Below are 19,966 nucleotides of genomic sequence, written 5' to 3'. Positions count from 1 at the left end.
AAGTGGCACATTTATGTGCACTTGCCTCACAAAGGAAGAGGTAGCGCTGAAATTTAAGTTGGGAGAGGCCTCATTATGCAAACTGCCACAGGTTAAGAGCTCTGGAGTGCTTCCTTTCCCTCTATGTACAGTGTGGTGCCAAGAGTGATGCCCTGCACGCTACACACTGCTCTCTCTCCCCCTTACGTGCAGTTATGTGATGCCCCACAAGAGGGCTTTTCATTTGATTGATGTACAATTGTGTGGGTTCATGCGCAATTGCCGAGGCAAGAGCTTCTTGCACAGTTAATGGGTTAGCTAGTGGCTAATTCCCCGCAGGTACAGGTGAATTCGGCGAGGTTTCACGTGAGAAATCTCATCCGATTCAAAGGGCAAGTAGCCCTACAGGTGCGGGAGCTCGAGGTCTTGCTATAGATGCGACCGGCACGCGAAAAGGAGCCCAAAACAGGGAATTGCAGCCTGCTGTGTATTTTTGCAGGTTTAGGGTTTCGGCCCTAAACGGTCCCTAATACCCCCAGGAGGTTTGGGGACGCAAGGGGACCGTTGTAGAGGTGATTTGACGCATTTTCGGGGCAGAAAACAGAGAATTCAGCGTACTGCAGATTCTTGCCAGGTTTTGCAAAGTGTCCGTATGCGTCGGGAAAGTCATCTATTGCGTGGGGATACCAACTGTGAAGCGTCCTATATAGTTATGTTGCCGAAATCGGGCGAGAACAGGTGTTTCTCAGCCTGGATTATACGGGGCAGCTCGTAGGAGATCACAAGTTTTATTCCCTGAGTTAAAGAATAAAGAAATACCGAAAGGGGCGCCAATTTTGGGGCCTACAGGTTGTCGGAGTCTGCTCAAAGCATTCTAGCTTCCGAGCCGTATGTGTGCTTAAGTGTTAATTCCTGTCACAGGTTTCCTTTGCACGTTCTCTCTCTGTGTGTCTAAAGTAAAGAATTTCGGGTGAAAGCCAAAGCCTACCGTCCCACGGGCCGGTTTCACTCTAAGTCATCGTGAGGGAATGTCGTATTTACATCCATTTGCTCAAGAATTAAATCATGAGCAGTCACAAGGCTTAAGACAAGCCTAATTGAGTTCATTTTTATAACGGGAGAAATTATTTCATTGAAGTCAATAACTGTCTTTTGAGAAACCCTTTTACCATAAGCTTAGACTTGTACCTTTTCTTCCCACCTTCTTTTTCCTTTAGCTTATACACCCATTTGTTCTCCAGTGTCCGCTTACCTTTAGGCAACTCAACCAACTCCCATGTTTGGTTGCGATGTAATGAGTCCATCTCCACTTGCATGCTCTTCATCCATTCTTCTTTGGATTCGTGATGCATAGCTTTTTCGTATGATTTCGGCTCTCAGAATCTGAGATCAAGAGATGATTGAAAGAAGGAACGAACCTTTCTTGAGGTTTACTTGCTCTTGTAGATCTTCGGGGAATAGGTTGAGGCTCCTCATTTGGTTGACGTTGTTGCACATTGTCACCGTTTGCAGTCCTTGAGTCTTCACCGTCCTCAAGCTTCATATACTCATCACCTTTTTTTTTTTTTTTTTTCCAAGTAATGTTTGTACATATTTTGTTCGTTAAAAATTACATTTCTACTTTTAAAGATTTTACCATCTTCAGGATTCCATAGGCGATACCTAAAGTTACCCTCTCCATAGCCGATGAAGAAACACTTTTTGGACTTTGCGTCTAGCTTTGACCTTAGGCTTCCATCTATGTGCATGAAAGCTTCGTACCCAAACACTTTGAGAAATGAATAATTCACCGTTTTACCTATCCATGCCTCTTTTTGAACTCCCCCATCTAATGTCGTTGAGGGTGACCGGTTGATTAAGTACACAGACGTACTTATTGCTTTCGTCCAAAGCCCAAGCGATAAACCTGCATGTAGCCGCATGCTTCGTGCTCGCTCCATGTTATGTTTTGTTCATCCTTTCTCAAATGCCATTTTGTTGAGGTGTCCTTGGGGTTGTCCTTTGCCTCCGAATGCCATGCTAGCACAAAAGCTTGGCTGCAATACTCGTCTCCATTGTCAGATCTAAGACATTTAACCTTGGTACCTGTTTCATTCTCCACAAAGGCTTTCCACCTTTGAAATATGGAAAACACATCGGATTTATTTTTCATGACATAAACCAATGTTTTTCTAGTTGCATTGTCTATGAATGTTACATAGTACAATGAGCCACCAAGGGATGGTGTACTTTCAGGATCCCAAACATCAGAACGAACCAATTTGAGTTTTTTATTTTTCCTTTCATTTCCTGCTTTTAGGAATTTTACCCTTTTTTGTTTACTATAAACACAATCTTCACAGAACTCTAAGTCCACTTCTTTCAAACGTGGTAGAAGCTTCTTTGATTGAAGGATTTGCATTCTTTTGGCACTCGTATGTCTAAGCCGGTAGTGCCACACCGCACTGGCAACTTCTGTAGTTGTTGTATAAGTTGAAGGTTTTGTGCTGACAGTACACAAGTAAAGTGTACCAATCTTTTCTCCTTCGACAACCACCAAAGATCCCTTTGAGATCTTCCAACTTTTGTTTCCGAATGCAATGTTGTGACCTTCATCGTCCAATTGTCCAATAGAGATCAGATTTTTGCGAAGAGAACGAACATGCCTAACATCTTTAAGCTTTCATTCATTTCCGTTAGTAGTTTTGACACAAACTGTATCTTTGCCGACAATTTCATAAGCTTCATCATCTCCCAAGTATACATACCCAAAATTACCTTTGATGTAATCTTGAAAATGCTGCTTGTGCGGTGTTGCATGGAATGAAAATGGAAAATCTACTATCTAGGAATTAGACACATTGTCTAATGAGAGAATTAGAGCATCTTGCTCTACTTTATCTGCCACATTGGCCTTCGATATTGGCTTGTTGTCTTGAGATTCTGACTCCTTCTTCTTGAACAAGCAATCCTTCTTGACGTGGCTTTTCTTGCCGTAGTTCCAACATTCAAGAACCGACTTTGTGCATGACTTGCTCCGCCTTGAGCGATCACGACCCTTTTCGTTTTTGAACCTCTCCTTAGGCCTTCCTCTTGTTTCCACTGACAGTGCAACACTTGATGATTCACCTGTGCTTCTTTTACGCATTTCCTCGCTTAGGAGAACACCCACAACATCATCAAACTTAAGAGTATTTGTGCCAGAGATAGAGTTATCTACAGCCATCACAAGGCTGTCCCAACTATACGGTAGAGACGATAGTATAAGGAGAGTTTGCACTTCGTCATCGAAATTGATGTTCACCGATCGAGGCTTACTTATGTTGGTGTTGAAGTCATTTAGGTGTTCTGCAACTGAACCATTCTCTACTATCTTTATATTGAACAAGCGCTTCATGAGAAATACCTTATTGGATGCCGATGGTTTCTTGTAGAGGCCGTCAAGTGACTTCATCAAGTCCTCCGTGGTCTTCATCTATGAAACGTTGAAGGCCACCGTTGATGCCAAGCTTAGCCGGATTGTTCCTAATGTCTTTCGGTTAAGGAAAATCTATGCTTCATCTGTCATTGTTGCGGGCTTCTTTGCAAGATCGCCTAGTAGTGGCAAATAAAGGTCCTTCTGGTAGAGATAGTTTTCAATTTGCATCTTCTAGTGTTGTTAGTTCTTGCCATGGAACTTCTCGATCTTGAGCTTCCCTTCCTCCGCCATTACTCCCACTCAATTTAAGGAATCCTTTCCTTGAGATACTTCAGCTATAAGCAAACCTTGCTCTGATACCAGTAGTTAGGGAATATGACGTAGCTAAGTAGATAATTGAGTATTTTACTTAATGGAGAGAGATAATTTTCACACACGAGACTATATATATATATATATATATATAGATAGATAGATAGATAGATAGATAGATAGAGAGAGAGAGAGAGCACGACATACGTGGTACACCCAATGTGGGCTACATCCACGGGAAAGTAGCCACTCAATGGCTTTAGTACTTCAAACAATAAGTAAGTTACAAAGGGATTATACCCTTTTGGAGCTACCGCCTTGCTTCACACTCACCACCTCACGTTCATCTTGTTGCATCAACTTCACAATGCATCACAATGCTTCACCTGTTCAATCCGTTTTTGTTTGTAGAAAAGGCCTCCTTTTAAAGGCCAAAAGGATTGCCCTCTTTCATTAGAGGCAGCTGTGTGTAGCCGCCCTTGTGTAGACAAGTCCAAGTTGGACTCTTCAATGCACCCATATGTGGCCGTCCTTAGAAAGACAAGTCCGATTTAAAATCGGCCACCGCCAAAGACTTCCACCCATCGGCCATTGGCCATTGACTATCAACCATTGGCCAAGGTTCCAGCCATTTTCGACCACTTTTCGGCCGTCGTCCGGCCATAAAATTCCGGTGAAAAAGGAATATTCCGTCGAAGCCAGTCTTGAGACTTGCCGCTTTGCTCGAGACTTGCAATGAAAATTTTGGTTTCCGGCGAGTGATTTTTCTTCACGCACGTGGCTTCTCCTCATAATGGGGGCCTTACAAATGTGCGTTTTTAACACATAAAATTACAAGGGGTAAATCTGGCTTTATACTGAACAATTGGAGACAGGATCCCTAAGCCTCTTTTGCGTTGACAAGAAACCCTTGGAAATACCTCTGAACACCCTTCCTTTCAGCTTTACTTGCAATGTTTTCACGATCGGACTATTCGAGTGGTAGCACTTGCTTGCATGGCAGAGTTAGCATGAAGGTTGGTATTCTGCAACAGTATTAAGGCTACCTAGCAACTCGGCTGGTCAGTGTCTACATCGCAACAGGACCTACATCCGCAGTACCCACGAGTTTGGAGGAGTTTTCATTGTTTATGCATCCACAAGCATCAGAAGCAGTCAGCATCAGAAGTACAAAAAAGTCCCAAGATAGAAGTTTGGCAATTGTGCCTCACCCTTCAACAGGGGGGATGTCACGTGCGCACTTCACTTGTGCTATGTGGACATGCTTCTGCTACAGTCTAGCATGAGTCTGAGCTTAGGACCTAGCATGGCACTTTGTGATCCTCCAGCAAGACGTGCATGCCCAAGCGAGTCATAGTTGCATACCCTCTTTTAGCATGAGCATTTTCTACCGCGTGAACCACCTCTTGACTTGGCATTTTTTAATGAGTTATTTTTCAGCTTATAAATTGCCTGGTCATGGGGCTGCCTATTGTTGCTTGCTCGACCCAGCCTTTTGTCATCTATAAAGCGCAGCCATACGAGCGCTTGTAGAAGCAGAACACCTTGGGGATTGGCAGGAGCACCAAGCCGTGCCGTAATAGCCAAGAGTTTCCTAGCGTTTTCTCAGCAGGAAGGCCAACGTTTTCAGCCCAAGACAGCCAGCGTTTTCAGCTTAGAGCGCCATCAGATTTCAGCCGTTGTCGTCCTCGGCGATAGCTTTCAACCGCTAGCCTCGTCGTGTTTGCAGACCCAAGCCATCGACAGTGCTAGCAGATCCGGCATTCAATCACAGACCCGTCGTCGTCACCATCGTCGACACAGTACCCCAGCACCTAGTACCCCTTGTGCCTTGGCTCGGCATAAGGATCCACAGACGCGTTAAGAACCTCGTCGTCAACATAAATCCATAGACCCGTCAAGAACCTCGTCGTCGTTGTCGTCATTGTCGTCGACATAGACCCATCAGTACCTTGTCGTCGACAGAGACCCATCAGTACTTCGTCGTCGACATGGACCCAACATCACCCGCCGCCGTCATCATCATCGTCGACATGAAACCTCTCAGTACCTTAGTACCTTGCGATACCATTAGTACCCAGTACCTAGTATCAATACCACATCAGCATCTCAACATTTAGTCATTGTATCAACATTGTGCAAGAATAAAGAAAGTACTTGCTCTGGCAACAAAGTAAGGGGGCCCTTGAGGGTTTCGGACGACTTGACTTTGGTGTCGTCACTTTTCTCTCTCTCTTATGCGTCTCTTTCTTTCATTTAGTTCAGCTCAGTTCAGTTCTTTTAAGTGAAGTAAAGTGTCCCTTGTGTTTGTGCGGAGTACTAGATCCGAGCTAAATTCATAAACTCCTTCGTTGCACCTCCTTTTGGAGTACGAGAAGGAAGCAAACTTCCTGCCCTTGCTCGAGTGCCAAGGACAAATTGATCGACGATAACTAGGCCCATTGGAACTTGATTATGCGGCTCCGGTTCACGTGGAAAGGCTTTTGGACATAGTTGACGGTTCAGAGCCCCGGTCCTACGAGGGATCCCAACAACAGGTACACTCGCCTTTAAGATGACGAGTATCTAAAATCGTGTGTCAATTGGGATGCGTTTAATGCGAAGGCAATGTCGGTCATTGCGGAATCTCTCAAACAGGAAATTTCTCCAGCCATTCAGACTTTGAACTGTCAATGATATGTGGTTCAAGCTCGTTAGAATGCTTGATTGGGATTCTACGATGCGAGCAGTCACCCTTCTTGGACAATTATTTGCCATCAAGTTTCCCCCTGGAAGTTACATGCAATCATTTCTAATGAAGGCTGAAGTTATTCATGATCAACTATTGGCTATGAAAAGTGCATTGACCAGTACTCAATTAGCTGCTTTGGTACTCACGAAATTGCCTAAGGTGTACGAAACGGTGTCTAGGACACTTCGCCTACAAAACACGAAGGAAATGCTGGAATTTGATGATCTCAGCTCTTTTTTCTCATTGAGGAGGAAGCCGTGTTAATAACTCAAGGCAAAATTCAGATTTCTGGCAAAGGTGTGGAAGCACTTGCCGCTTTGGATTCGAGAAAGAAGACCAATAGCCGGTGTTACAACTGTGGAAAGCGTGGTCATTTGTCTAGAGATTGCAGATCCAAAGGCAAAGACAGAGGCTCTACAAAGGACAAAGGCAAAAGCAAGCATAATGAGGAAAGCAGTGATAGTGACTCAGGGAAGGACAACAAAGAGACTGCTGGTGTGGTGACTACTACACTGACAAGGGCTCCCCCCTTCTAGTCACGTGCGCCACTAGCTGCAATGAGAGAGAGGCTTGTGAATGACAAAGAGAGGCAAGCAGTGCTCCCTATAAATAATTTGGACCCTTGTGTTGGAGTTCAAGTTATCGATATTTGAACCCGTGGGGTGGAGTTCAAGGCACCTGCATCTGGCAGGGAACGAATCAGACGTATCATGGATGAGTGCACCATTCCATTGTTGTTGGTCGGATTATGGACATGATGTGTTTCAAAGTTCATTATCTAGTAGTATTTGGACGTGATGTGTTCAAACTTCAGAGACCTTTTGACTTTGTGGACTAGGACCACGTTCCCTCTACCTTGGAGAGCTTAGCAAATAAGTGGTACAGCCAAGAATAAAGCCTTAGGGCTAAGCTAACCCAACAACCTGATGCCCTTTATGATACATAAGTGTGTGAAAGCTCTTGCGAATGCCGCATGTCAACGACTGAGCTCCTTGAAACAAGGCTCCACTTTAGAGGAATTCATTGCCACACACCAGGATTGAGGGGGCCTCAAAGTTTTTCGACTCACCCATTGTAATTTTAGTGACAATCTTGTTCTTAAGGTTGTTACTAATGGGTTTGTTAGTCTTTTAAGGTCTTCTATAATCGGCTGGCCTATTGCCTAGGGCGTGGGCGGTGCGGGACAGCTATCTTCAGCTGGTAAAATCAGAAAATCAGCACTTGATAATGTCGATATAAAACATAGTAATTGAGAGATATAAAGATGAGAGATAGAGAGGCGGAGCTCCTCCCCTATGCGTACTGGCCCTTGAATAGGCGCCCCTTTCGGTATTTCCTTTATTCATTTAAAGTGTTACAATACAATGCTCATGAGAGAAGGCGCCTTCTGTGAGAGTATACCGAGAGAGAGTGTGTGCTAGAAGGACCCTACAATGGCTAAATCAGCCCTTTCAATGGAGATGTGTGTGTGTGTGTGTGTTTACACATAGCCCGAGTGCCAAATGTGTGCACTTTCTTCTGCTAGCTGAGCCTCTAATGGGCTGTTTTGGACAAATGGCCAGTTCCCCAACTATAAGTGCCTTTGTATGTGGTCACCCTTGCTGACAATGGCAGTTTTGGGACTGCCATGTACTTGCCATGCAAGCATTGCCCCTTGGTGTGGTTGCCTAGTACTTGCCATGCTTGAATTGCCAGTAAAACAACTCACAGATTACAATAGATTTGCACTGGCCCGGCGGAGTTCCGTGCCTAGAGATATTGGCCCCAAAGATTGGCGCCCCTTCCGGTATTTCTTTATGTATTAATCAGTGTTCAAAGTACAAGAGTGGATCGGGTCTCACTCTCAGACTCTGCGTCCAGATGCTCTGCAAAGTGGGAGCCCAAACCACATATTTAAATTACAAGGGATGCCAAAAGCAGAGCCCCAAAAGCTTCCAATCAAGAACCTAAATAAAAGCAAAGGCTCTCTCCTCTCTCAAACTCTCTTGAGTTTTTAAAATAAAGCAAAGTCTCTCTCTCTCTCTCTCTCTCTCTCTCTCTCTCTCTCTCTCTCTCTCTTCCTTGCAACTTGCGTAGAGCAAAAGCAGATTTTCCCCAACGCAGAACCCGTTGCTTTTTTCGGGACTACTATACGGTGCCACGTCAGCATGTTGCGCATTTCACGTGATTCAGCCCTGCTGCCTTTTAGGGTTAGGGTTAGGGTTTGCAAAATTAGAGTTTTCAGCAGCTCTGCTCCCGAGCAGACACGTCATCACTTTGTGATAGTGGTCATATACGAAAGGATTGTTTTAGATGAAAGAGAGAGCAAAGGAAAGTTAAAGGTAAGCAAGTTCAAGACAAAGGTGAACAAAAAGCTTCGTGTGTGAAGATTGAAGAAGCAAACACAATGGAATCACATGGGGATGTGTTGTTCTTATCATCTCTTGACTATGATGTTTTAGTTGTAAGTTCTAGTACTACATTTCAAAACTGGATCATTGATTCTGGTGCATCATTTCATGTTAGTTCATGCAAAGAATGGTTTTCTACTTATGATACTCCAAGAAAAGGTGTGGTCCGTCTTGGAAACAATTATGTGTGTGACATGATGGGCATTGGTGATGTGCAATTGCAGTTTGCTAATGACTGTAACTTCACTTTCAAGAATAAGAGGCACATTCCAAAGTTGGCAAAAAGTTTGATTAGCACTTGGCAACTTTATGATGAGGGTAGCATCTCTTTTGGAGGTTCTTCCTGGAAGCTATCAAAGGATTCTTTGATTGTGGCAAAGGGTTTCAAACCTGAAACTCTTTACACTCTATATGTTGTTAGTCTTAAGAATAATGTTATATGTATACCCGAGCAGTCAAATACCTCTTTGTGACTAGGCCATATGAGTGAGAAGGGAATAAAAGCATTATCTCGTTTGGGTTATGTGATTGTCTCGTTAGGGGGTGCTAAGAACCAAGCGTTCAAGAAGTGGATTTGGACGACCCGAACCCGAAATTGGATGAATAAATGTATCTGTGCGATTCACATTAGCTTAGTTCGCTACCACACGTGGGACAAGTGGGACGAGAGGCACTCGTGCCGCGTTGGAACCCTATAAGATGGTCCGCTATGAACAAACACGTGGATACCTTTTGGAGCTCAATAGAAGCAGTGTTGCAGAGAGAGAGGAGAGAGCGTTAATTCTCGCGAGGATAGGTTGGTTGATTTTGGTTGATAGTTGGATGCGCAGACACAATGTTTGTCCACTGTGCTCCCGCTCCCAATTAGAGGATAGACCGCTTTCGCATTTGCTGATGAGCTGCTCGATGCTTGATGGTCCTAGGGGGCGATGGCTAAACCAATTCAACTCCACCATTAACGATATCGACCCGCCGTTGAACATTGATGAGATGACCGTTATCCTTCTTAGTGGGGAGGCTCTTGGGAAGCGGAGACCCTTTTGGAGAGAGAGAGAGAGAGAGAGAGAGAGAGAGAGAGAGAGAGAGAGAGAGAGAGAGAGAGAGAGAGAGAGAGAGAGGATTGCAAATTGAAATAAGTAAAACTTTGCAAAGGGGATCAAGACAAGGAGAAGAGAGAGAGAGAGAGAGAGAGAGAGAGAGAGAGAGAGAGAGAGAGAGAGAGAGAGAGAGAGAGAGAGAGAGAGGATTGCAAATTGAAATAAGTAAAACTTTGCAAAGGGGATCAAGACAAGAAGAAGTGAGATGCACGGAGAGGGATCAAGACAAAAAGTGAGATGCAGTGAGATGTAGCGAGACTAATGTTGTAGTCACGCGAAGCATAGTTGATGCAACTATGCTTATTGATGTTATCAATAAGATCTTATTAATGTAACTATGTCAAAAGGCCTTGCATAGTTGCATAAAAGAGAAATAGCTGGTTGTTAGGTGCAGCGGAATGAATGTTGTTCTTTCTCAAGACGAGTGTTCCATATTTTGCTCAAGGTTCCTTTTAGTTCTTTTGGAAGGGAGAGCCTTCCGTTCTTAATGGAAAGTGCTATGATCACGAACAAAGTGAGTGGACATTGTGCGTGCAAGTGTATGGGACTGAGAGATAGAGAGAAGAGAGATACGCACCAGAGACGTAAAACCCTCCTCCGAAGGCCCCACTCTTGTTGGCGAGAGTGGTCTACGATTGATTGCACAAACAGGTACAATGATGATGCATAAAACTGATGCAGATCTAAGCTATGTCGACGACGACCGGGATGGCGATGACGACAATAGGGCTGAAATGGGGATGGATCTAACTGCTGTCCAAAAACACTATCTGCCGAAAATCTGCTATGGATGATCGCTGAATTTTGCCTGACGAAAACGCTGGCCTGCTGCTGCGTTTTAATGCTGAAAACGCTGCTGTATGTGCTGCAAATTGATGCTGAAAACGCTGCTGTATCTGCTGCGAATTGATGCTGAAAACTCCAGATATCAGTGCCTGCTATCGATGCGGGGCTACGGTCAAGGGGGGCTGCGGTCAAGTTTCTTTTGAAAACGCCAAGGCAAGAGGGAGGTTGGCGATGAAGCAAAAACGCTAGGGTTATGTGTGGGTGTAATTGCCAAGGGGGTCCTTGGAGAGTCTTGCTAAGAGGGGGGAACCTGTCGCCAATGGCTTGCTATTCTCCTTGCTCATCTGCCATTTAGTTCTAACTTTGGTTTGCTTATGTATTTTCTTCCCCAAATTGCCCTACCTACTTTTGTTGGAAAGTAACTTAAATTAATAAGTGAAAAATGTCAAAAATAGGTAAAATAGGCTAAATGCACTGGAAAAATCCCCTAACTGATTCTAATGGATTTTGATGGGAATACAACATGCTGTGTGCAACTAGAGGATATGCATCTATACTAAGTGACTAAGCATGCACGGTCTACGAATAGACTCACAAAAGTGCCAGATCACTTCTAATTTAGACTGATTGGACTTGACGGAAACCCTGTTATGGTGTAGCTTGTCCACGGACACATAGGGTTGGATGTGTCACGTGACATCCTCTTCTTTTTAAAGTGAGGTACTGGTACCAAACTGTATGGCGTCGAGAGAGATCGCCCGTAGCATCCGGAATCCTAGAAGGGACTCTTCGCCGGCCCACTCTGATGTGTGGGTCGTGCGATACTTGAACTTCATAAACGTCTGCAACGCTTGCTTCTTTGGGCCGCGTCGAAAGCGACAAAGTCTTTTGTGGCGCATTCAATGCTTCAACTACGTCGAGAGTCATGCTTCTTTCTTCTTCAAGAATCTCCATGGCTGAAAATTCCTGAAACCATTTCCAACACAAAACCATGAACATACCTATTCCATGTAAAGTGAGTGGAAAAAATCTTGTCTTCTCTAAAGACTGTGCTTGCAATGTAAATGAACCAATAGACGGAATGCCAAACCTTTCACCACATACATGCAAACAATGAGATCGAATCTTTCTCTTATGATCTAGAGCAATCAATTGTGGCAATTCACAATGGAAATGCTCATGCTTGGTGCTCATACTTTCCTATGCTCTTTCTACAAATGTGTCATGCCAAGGAAGAGACATGGAATGTGACTTCCTTACATACATACTTTTCAGCTTTTCATGAGAAATCCACATAGATTCGTGCTTATCCATGAGAGAAACGTGCTCAACATACAATATGTCATGCCTAGGAAAAGGGATCACATAAAGATGCTGACTAAAATACAGGAAACGATCACGAATGAAACACTCGAACAATGCGTGCGTACTAATCATGCGAACACATAATACTTCCTGTGAGGGTTCTTTGGACCTAGGCTCGAGAGCCAAGATCGCTTCTTCCTGAGGGGGTTCTTTGGATCTAGGCTCGAGAGCCAAGATCGGTTCTTCGTGATTGATCGAATCTGCAACGAGGTTAGCTTTGCTAGAAAAAGCATCAACTAACACATCATCCTTGTGAATAATCACATCTTCTTCATGCAACTCATCATGCTTGTGAGAAATCACATCTTGATCATGCAAATCATCATGCTTGTCTTTATCATCCAAATCATCATGCTGATCATTGTCAATCAAATCATAATGCTGCTCACAATCATGCAAATCCTGTGTGTCATACGTTGGAGAAAAAGAGACAGAGAGTCTCCGTCGCATGAATCCGTTCAATCTTGTCATGCATATTAGCAATGAGAGATGGAGAATAAACAATGTCCTCTCCATGAATGACAATGGGAGAATCACTTTTGGCATTGAGAGTGAAAGTGTTAGCCTCTCAATCAATGAGAGGGTTAGAATCACGAAACCATCGAATCCCCAAAATCATATCACATCCTGAGAGAGGAGAGACAACAAATCTTCTAGTGAAGGCAGCTTGTTGAATTGCAAACAACACATCAAGGCACTCCTCCGTGATGAGAGCGTCCATACCGGGAACAAAGCTGGAGATCTTTGACTAACTTCTAGGCGGGCTCTCTCAACAAGAGAGGGATTGATCACATCATGCATACTACCTGGGTCAAACAATATGACAAAACGCTGCCCCGTCATATGACCATAACATTTAATGAGAGAATCAAAGATCATCAATGGGAGGGTCATAAGAAACTTGGAGCACACTCGTGTTATCATTAATTGCATGGACAGAGGAAGTTGGTTCTGTGGATTCTTTAGATTCATTCGACTCAAGCTTAGGACATGTTCTTTTTATGTGACCCTTAATGTGACAATGAAAACAACGACCTTCCTTAGAATAAGTGCTTTGCTCTTTCGATGTGATGTATCCTCCTACAATTCCTTGTGCTACCTTTTCAGATGGAGTAAGCTTAGGTTTAGCAATTGTGTTAGCCTTACCCTTAGATTCATTGGAAGAATTCTTTTCTAAGAGACTGTTGGAAGATTGGTTAGAAGAGTTACCATTCTTACCATTCTTACCGTTCTTACCGTTTTGAGAAGTCAGCGAGGGACTTGTGGAAGTCTTGTTCTCCTTAGGCTTTCCCTTGTTGTGTTTCATCTCTTGTGTGAGAGCAATTGCTACCGCCTTGTTGAGATCGATTGGATCGAGCACCTCGACATCGTACTTGATATACTCGTCCAATCCATAAATGAATGCCGCTTTGCGTTCATCATCCGAGTTGCGTAATTGGGTACTCAGCTACAAAACACGATTAGAAAAAGATATAATCGGCATACCATTTTGCTTGAGAGCGCGCCAATCGTCCTTCAATCGTGCGAGGTATTGAGGTGGCATAAACCGCGCCTTGAGCTTGTCTTGGAAATCAACCTAATTGAAGGAAAGGGGCGTGAGTTCGTCGGCTCCTCCAGGTGCGCGGCTAACTTTGCCTCTTGCCATGTGTGGTACCAATTAATGGCATCATCGGCAAGGTACATAGCTGCCGTCAATACCTTGCTATTCCTTGTCTTCTTAGTTGTCGCAAAATAAGCATTAAATTGATGCAACCAAGAATGAATAACCGTAGCATCCACCTTACCATCATACTTACTGAAAGTCAACTTCTCTGTGACTGGATGGTTGGAATCCGCATCGTGGCTTGTGCCACTTGATGAATTCCCACGATCTTTGACTGGTTCGGACTTCGAGGCAAGTACTTGTCGAATCAATTCTTGAGTGGGTAGTTCTCGTTGAGCCTCATGTTTGATCTCCAAGGCCACTCTTTGAGCTTCACGCTCGGCCTCCAAGGCCGCGCTTTGAGCTACACGCTCGGCCTCTAAGGCCGCGCTTCGTGCTGTCGCTTCCTCCTTTCTTTGTTCTTTTCTTTCTTTTCGTTCGTCGCGCTCGCGTTCTAAAGCAAGGCGATTTGCTTCTTGTTGTGCCAACGCAATTCGATTAGCTTCTTGTTGTTGGGCCACCATGTTCATGCGAGTCTCTTCTTGTTTGGCCATCATGTCCATCATCTGCTTGACCATTGCCTCCATAGGGTTTGATACTCTTTGTGGCGTAGATGGCGAAGGGGGAGGGTCGGAAAAATCTCTTGGTGGGGAAAATTCTTCGTCGCCTCTCTCATGCTCATCACCTGTATGCGAAGTATCCATTCCGCTTCGGGTGACGACCATGCACTATAATCTTTGGTTCTTAAGTTCACGAGGAACTTGGGTTCTTGAGGGTCTTGAGGTTTTCTTTCGCTTGCAAACCGTGTTTGAGAAGGATCTTCTCTTCACCTGAGTTCTACTCCTTTCCGCGGGCGCACCCCTTGGGGGCCTTGCGCTCACACCAAGGTTGCTTTTTCCCACCTCACGTCGATTTGCGCTAAGTGCACAGTCCGCTCTTAATGAGTGAAAAGAGACACAAGGGGAGGCTGGACAAGCTCTTCTTTCCTGGGATTCCTGTCACTCTTCAAAAACACGATTAGGAATCGACATGCCCAAGCGAACTTGGGTTCGGCGACCTCTACAAGCAAAAAAAAATTCTTGTGATTCTTGTGGTTCTTTCCTTGAGTGATACAGAACACTGCCAAAGCTCTGATACCAATGTTAGGTGCAGCGGAATGAATGTTGTTCTTTCTCAAGATGAGTGTTCCATATTTTGCTCAAGGTTCCTTTTAGTTCTTATGGAAGGGAGAGCCCTCCGTTCTTAATGGAAAGTGCTATGATCACGAACAAAGTGAGTGGACAATGTGCGTGCAAGTGTATGGGACTGAGAGATAGAGAGAAGAGAGATACGACACCAGAGACGTTGTAAAACCCTCCTCCGAAGGCCCCACTCTCGTTGGCAAGAGTGGTCTACGATTGATTGCACAAATGGGTACAATGATGATGCATAAAACTGATGCAGATCTAAGCTATGTCGACGACGACCGGGATGGCGATGACGACAATAGGGCTGAAATGGGGATGGATCTAACTGCTGTTCAAAAGCGCTATCTGCTAAAAATCTGCTATGGATGATTGCTGAATTTTGCCTGACGAAAACGCTGGCGTGCTGCTGCGTTTTAATGCTGAAAACGCTGCTGTATGTGCTGCAAATTGATGCTGAAAACGCCAGATATCAGAGCCTGCTATCGCTGATGCAAAACGCTAAGTGCAAGGTTGGGGTTCGGCCATGTAATTGCTGAAAACGCCAAGGCCAGGGGGGCTGCTGGCGATGCTGCAAACGCTAGGTAAAAAAGGGGAGCTGCGGTCAAGTTTCTTCTGAAAACGCCAAGGCAAGAGGGAGGTTGGTGATGAAGCAAAAACGCTAGGGTTCTGTGTGGGTGTAATCGCCAAGGGGGTCCTTGGAGAGTCTTGCTGAGAGAGGGGGGACCTGTTGCCAATGGCCTGCTGTTCTCCTTGCTCATCTGCCATTTAGTGCTAACTTTGGTTTGCTTATGTATTTTCTTATCCAAATTGCCCTACCTACTTTTGTTGGAAAGTAACTTAAATTAATAAGTGGAAAATGTCGAAAATAGTTAAAATAGGCTAAATGCATTGGAAAAATCCCCTAATTGATTCTAATGGATTTTGATGGGAATACTGATGATCATGCTGTGTGCAACTAGAGGATATGCATCTATACTAAGTGACTGAGCATGCACGGTCTACGAATAGACTCACAAAAGTGCGAGATCACTTCTAATCTAGACTGACTGGAGTTGATTGAAACCTTGTTATGGTGTAGCTTGTCCACTGACACATAGGGTTGGATGTGTCACGTGACACTGGTGCACATGTGGACATGCATGAGGCTCGGTCATTAATTGACCACTTTTTAAAATGTGTGCAGGTGGACAACAATCTTTATTTCTCATCAAATGCTGCAATAAAACTACCAAGCAAAGAGTGCCACCTCTTATGAACACTAGTGTGGCCGGCGGCCTTCGGCCGCCTCTCTCTCTTTCTCTCTCCCCCCCTGCGTGCTCACTGTAGCCGGATAAAGGAAATTGAAATTGCGACACGTGGCACTGGAAAACCAGTCTCCTTAATATATAGTATAGATTCTTTTGAAAGAACAATATATTTTGTATGATCAATTTTTGAAAAAAGAGCGTACAACTTACGATTGTTACGTAAATTAGTGTAAAAATGTGAGAAGTAGGTCAAATTTTTAAAATTTCTATTTTGAATAAGGTGAGATTTCACTATGGCTTTCCAAAAAGGAAATCAAGATATGAGGAAAACAAATAAAAAAGATATAAATTAGTGATTGTATTTTGGCTTACCAAAAACCATAAGTAAGTAATGAGCAAGCATCCTTCAACAAGAGAGAGAAAAATGGAATAAGGCGATTGAAAACATCATTAAAAGCTATTATAAAAAAAAGGTGAGGAGTTACAAAGGCCTACTAATTTTTTTTTTTGGAGGGCGGGGGGAAGGGGGAATTTGAGTTATGGGGAGTAGTTCACGTAAGAGGTCCAAATGAGTACCTACAATCACGCTTTTTTTTGTGTTTTAATATAAAATTGCATTGTCCATTATACACACATAATAAAAAATGCATTATATGTTACAAGGCTTACTTAAACATTTCAAGGAATCTAATACTTACTTTTAGATTTAGTGGAATTCAATTAAGAAAGGAGAGTGTTTTTCTTAAGAGAAAGATAGTAAGGAGTTTATACGTTGTTCTGTGTATATATTTCAAAGAGAATACCCAATTAAGATCGATAAGTCAAGGACTTCTATTATAATTCTCTCAAATAAGAGCTTGTTACAATACATGTTTGTGCTCTTACGGAGCCTTTTTGAATCAAGAAGATGATGTTCTTCAACATTCCATGGTATAACCCTCCTCCTTAAACCCTAAACACCCCAACAGGGAGAAAGGAACTACGGGGAAAGAGGAAGATGAAGGTAAAAAGAAGTATTTTTCAAGAAAGAGAATTGATAATCCATGCACGCTTGATCATGGGAAAGCTCTTAGCAAAACTTGGTAATAGAACAATAGAACATGTCACAAACTGTTGACGTGTCAAGCCACTGAAGAACGAAGCCAACCTTCAGATGCCGGCCAAGGGGCCAAATTCCTAGAAAGAAGTAGAAGAAGAAGTTTTACAGATTGACAAAGTCGTGACGAGTGGCCTATTTTTAAAGAAGAGTTCCCACCAACTTATGGGATCCCGTCCGATGCGGCCCAAGTGACATAAAAGGCATTAAAAATAAAGCAAAACATACTCGGAAGACTTTGCACAACAAAATATGATGGCGTTGCACCTGTACAGACGTTCTGTAATTCGCGACGGATTTTTAAGAAAATCCCAAAATTTTAGGAAAGTGTTTTTTTTGGGTCAGCTTTTCATATTTGATGCTTTTAGGCTTTGGCCTTTAAATATGAGCCTTGGGGGCCTTCTGTGACACTCTTTAGCGCACAGATTGCAGAGGAGGTGCTCCCCGACTGTTGTACTTTGCGAATCAGCAATAATAAAGAAATACCGAAAGAAATACAGCAAGATCGATTCTTCGTGATTGATCGAATCTGCAATGAGGTCAGCTTCACTAGAAAAAGTATCAACTAACACATCATCCTTGTGAACAATCACATCATCTTCATGCAAATCATCATGCTTGTGAGAAATCACATCTTGATCATCATGCAAATCATCATGCTTGTCATGGTCATTCAAATCATCATGCTCATAATCATGCAAATCATGTGTGATATGCTTTGGAAAAGAAGAGATGGAGAGAGTCTCCTTTTCCGGAATCTGTTCAAACGGCGCCTGCACAATAGAAAAGAGTTGTAAGAACTCTTTCATGTGCTGGTCGCTCTTGTCTTTTCTTGCTTCGTTCTCATGATCAAATTCTGCTTGTCTTTCTTTGGCTTCCAATCGTGCTTCACGCTCTATGGCTGCCACTCTTTCTTCGTATTCACGATCTATGGCTGCCCTTCTTTCTTCGTAGGCCTTTCTTTCTGCTTTTCTTTCTTCGCGTTCTAACTTCCTTTCCATAAACAACTGCTTCAACTCCTCCATAGGAGTTAGGGCAATCCTTGGCGTAGATGAGGAAGGGGGAGGGTCGGAAAAACCTCTTGGAGGGGAAAATTCTTCTTTGCCTCTTTGATGCTCATTACCTCCAAGCGAAGTATCCATTCCGCTTCGAGTGATGACCATCCACTGAAGTCGTGGGTTCTTGTGGTCTTGGTTCTTAAGTTCACGAGGAACTTGGGTTCTTGAAGGTCTTGGGTTCTTGAGGGTCTTAAGATTCTTGAGGTTCTTGAGTTCTTGAGGTTCTTCTTTTCGCGGGCGCACCCCTTGGTGGCCTTGCGCTCACACCAAGGTTGCTTTTTCCCACCTCACATCGATTGGCTGACCGCTAAGTGCACGGTCCGCTCTCAATGAGTGAAAAGAGGCACAAGGGGAGGCTGGACAAGCCCTTCTTTCTTGGGTTTCCTGTCACTCTTCAAAAACACGATTAGGAATGGATACGCCCAAGAGAACTTGGGCTACGTACGACCGCAACAAGCAAAAAATATTTTGTGGTTCTTTCCTTGAGTGATACAGAACATTGCCAAAGCTCTGATACCAATGTAAGGTGCAACGGAAGTGAATGTTGAACTTTGCTCAAGATGAGTGCTCCGAACTGTGTTGAAGGGTTTCTTTTACTTACAGAAGGGAGAGCCTTCCGTTCCTTTAGTGAGAGAGTGCAATGATCACAAACAAAATGGATAGACACTGTGAATGAAGGTGCATGAGTCGGAGAGATAGAGAGAGAAGAGAATACGACACCAGAGATGTTGTCAAACCCTCCTCCAAGGGCCCCACTCTCTATGGCGAGAGCGGTCTACTATTGATTGCACAAATCTCTACAATGCTTGAACTTGCCGACGATGTCGACGACGATGAGGACGATGACGAGACGGGCTGAATCTGAAAATGCTAAGGGTTGAAATCTGCAAATCTTTATATGCTGAATTCCGACTCTATGTCGGTGACGATGACGATGACGACGATTGAATGACGACGTGATGAAAACGCAGATGCTGAAATCTTTGTTTTCCGTGCTGAATCTGTAAACCTTGCGGAATTTGACCGTGTGGCGAGGAACTACTGCGGGAAGGTGAGATCTGTGATGTTCGGGGGTTCTACTGTGGAGTCTGACTGCTGAAAGATGAAAACGCTGATGCTTGTGGGGATTCCGTCGCGCAGATCTGCAAAAACGCTTAAGTGTCTTGCAAATGCAAAAACGCTAGGGCTGAAAATGGTCTTGTTGTGGAGAATTTGCCAATGCTGGGGAGTCCGTTGCTTCTTGCTGTCGCCAGGCTGTTGTCAAACCAAAAACACTGGCTGATCTGAGGTTTTGTCCAAAAACGCTAGCTTTCTGTTGTGGAGCAAAAACGCTAGGGCCCCTTGGGGGTTCTGCTGAGAAATTGCCTGTTGGTATATCTTGCGGCTACCATCATCGCCACAGGAACACTGTGTCAGTCGACTTTTTGAGCTCGGTTGATGTCGAGATTTCTTTTTAAGTTTGAATTTTGTCTGAGAATTTGTTTGAGGACTTGTTTGATCTTGTTTGGAATTTGTTTGAAATGGATGGTATCTGTTTTGAACCTGCCTTGGTGCCGATTTGAAGTGTTACTCGTTTAAATATTGGTGTCAATGCTCGGTTACACTTGGGTGGAGTAGTGAGAAATGATGTTTGAGAATGCTTGTTCATACTCATGGCCAGGACCCTTGTGGTTATTTGC

General features: G+C 43.8%; 1 protein-coding gene across 4 annotated transcripts in view; it reads left to right on the top strand.

Annotated features, from left to right (window-relative positions):
- Positions 1-19,966, top strand: part of LOC147437553 (mitochondrial import receptor subunit TOM40-1-like) — a 35,531-nt gene that overhangs the window by 9,942 nt on the left and 5,623 nt on the right. The window lies entirely within an intron of this gene.

This window comes from Adiantum capillus-veneris, chromosome 17 (assembly GCF_014529385.1).
Source record: "Adiantum capillus-veneris isolate H3 chromosome 17, ASM1452938v2, whole genome shotgun sequence".
NCBI classification, from domain to species: domain Eukaryota; kingdom Viridiplantae; phylum Streptophyta; class Polypodiopsida; order Polypodiales; family Pteridaceae; genus Adiantum; species Adiantum capillus-veneris.
Note: the sequence above shows the minus strand (reverse complement) of the source record. Positions and strands in the feature narration are given on the sequence as shown.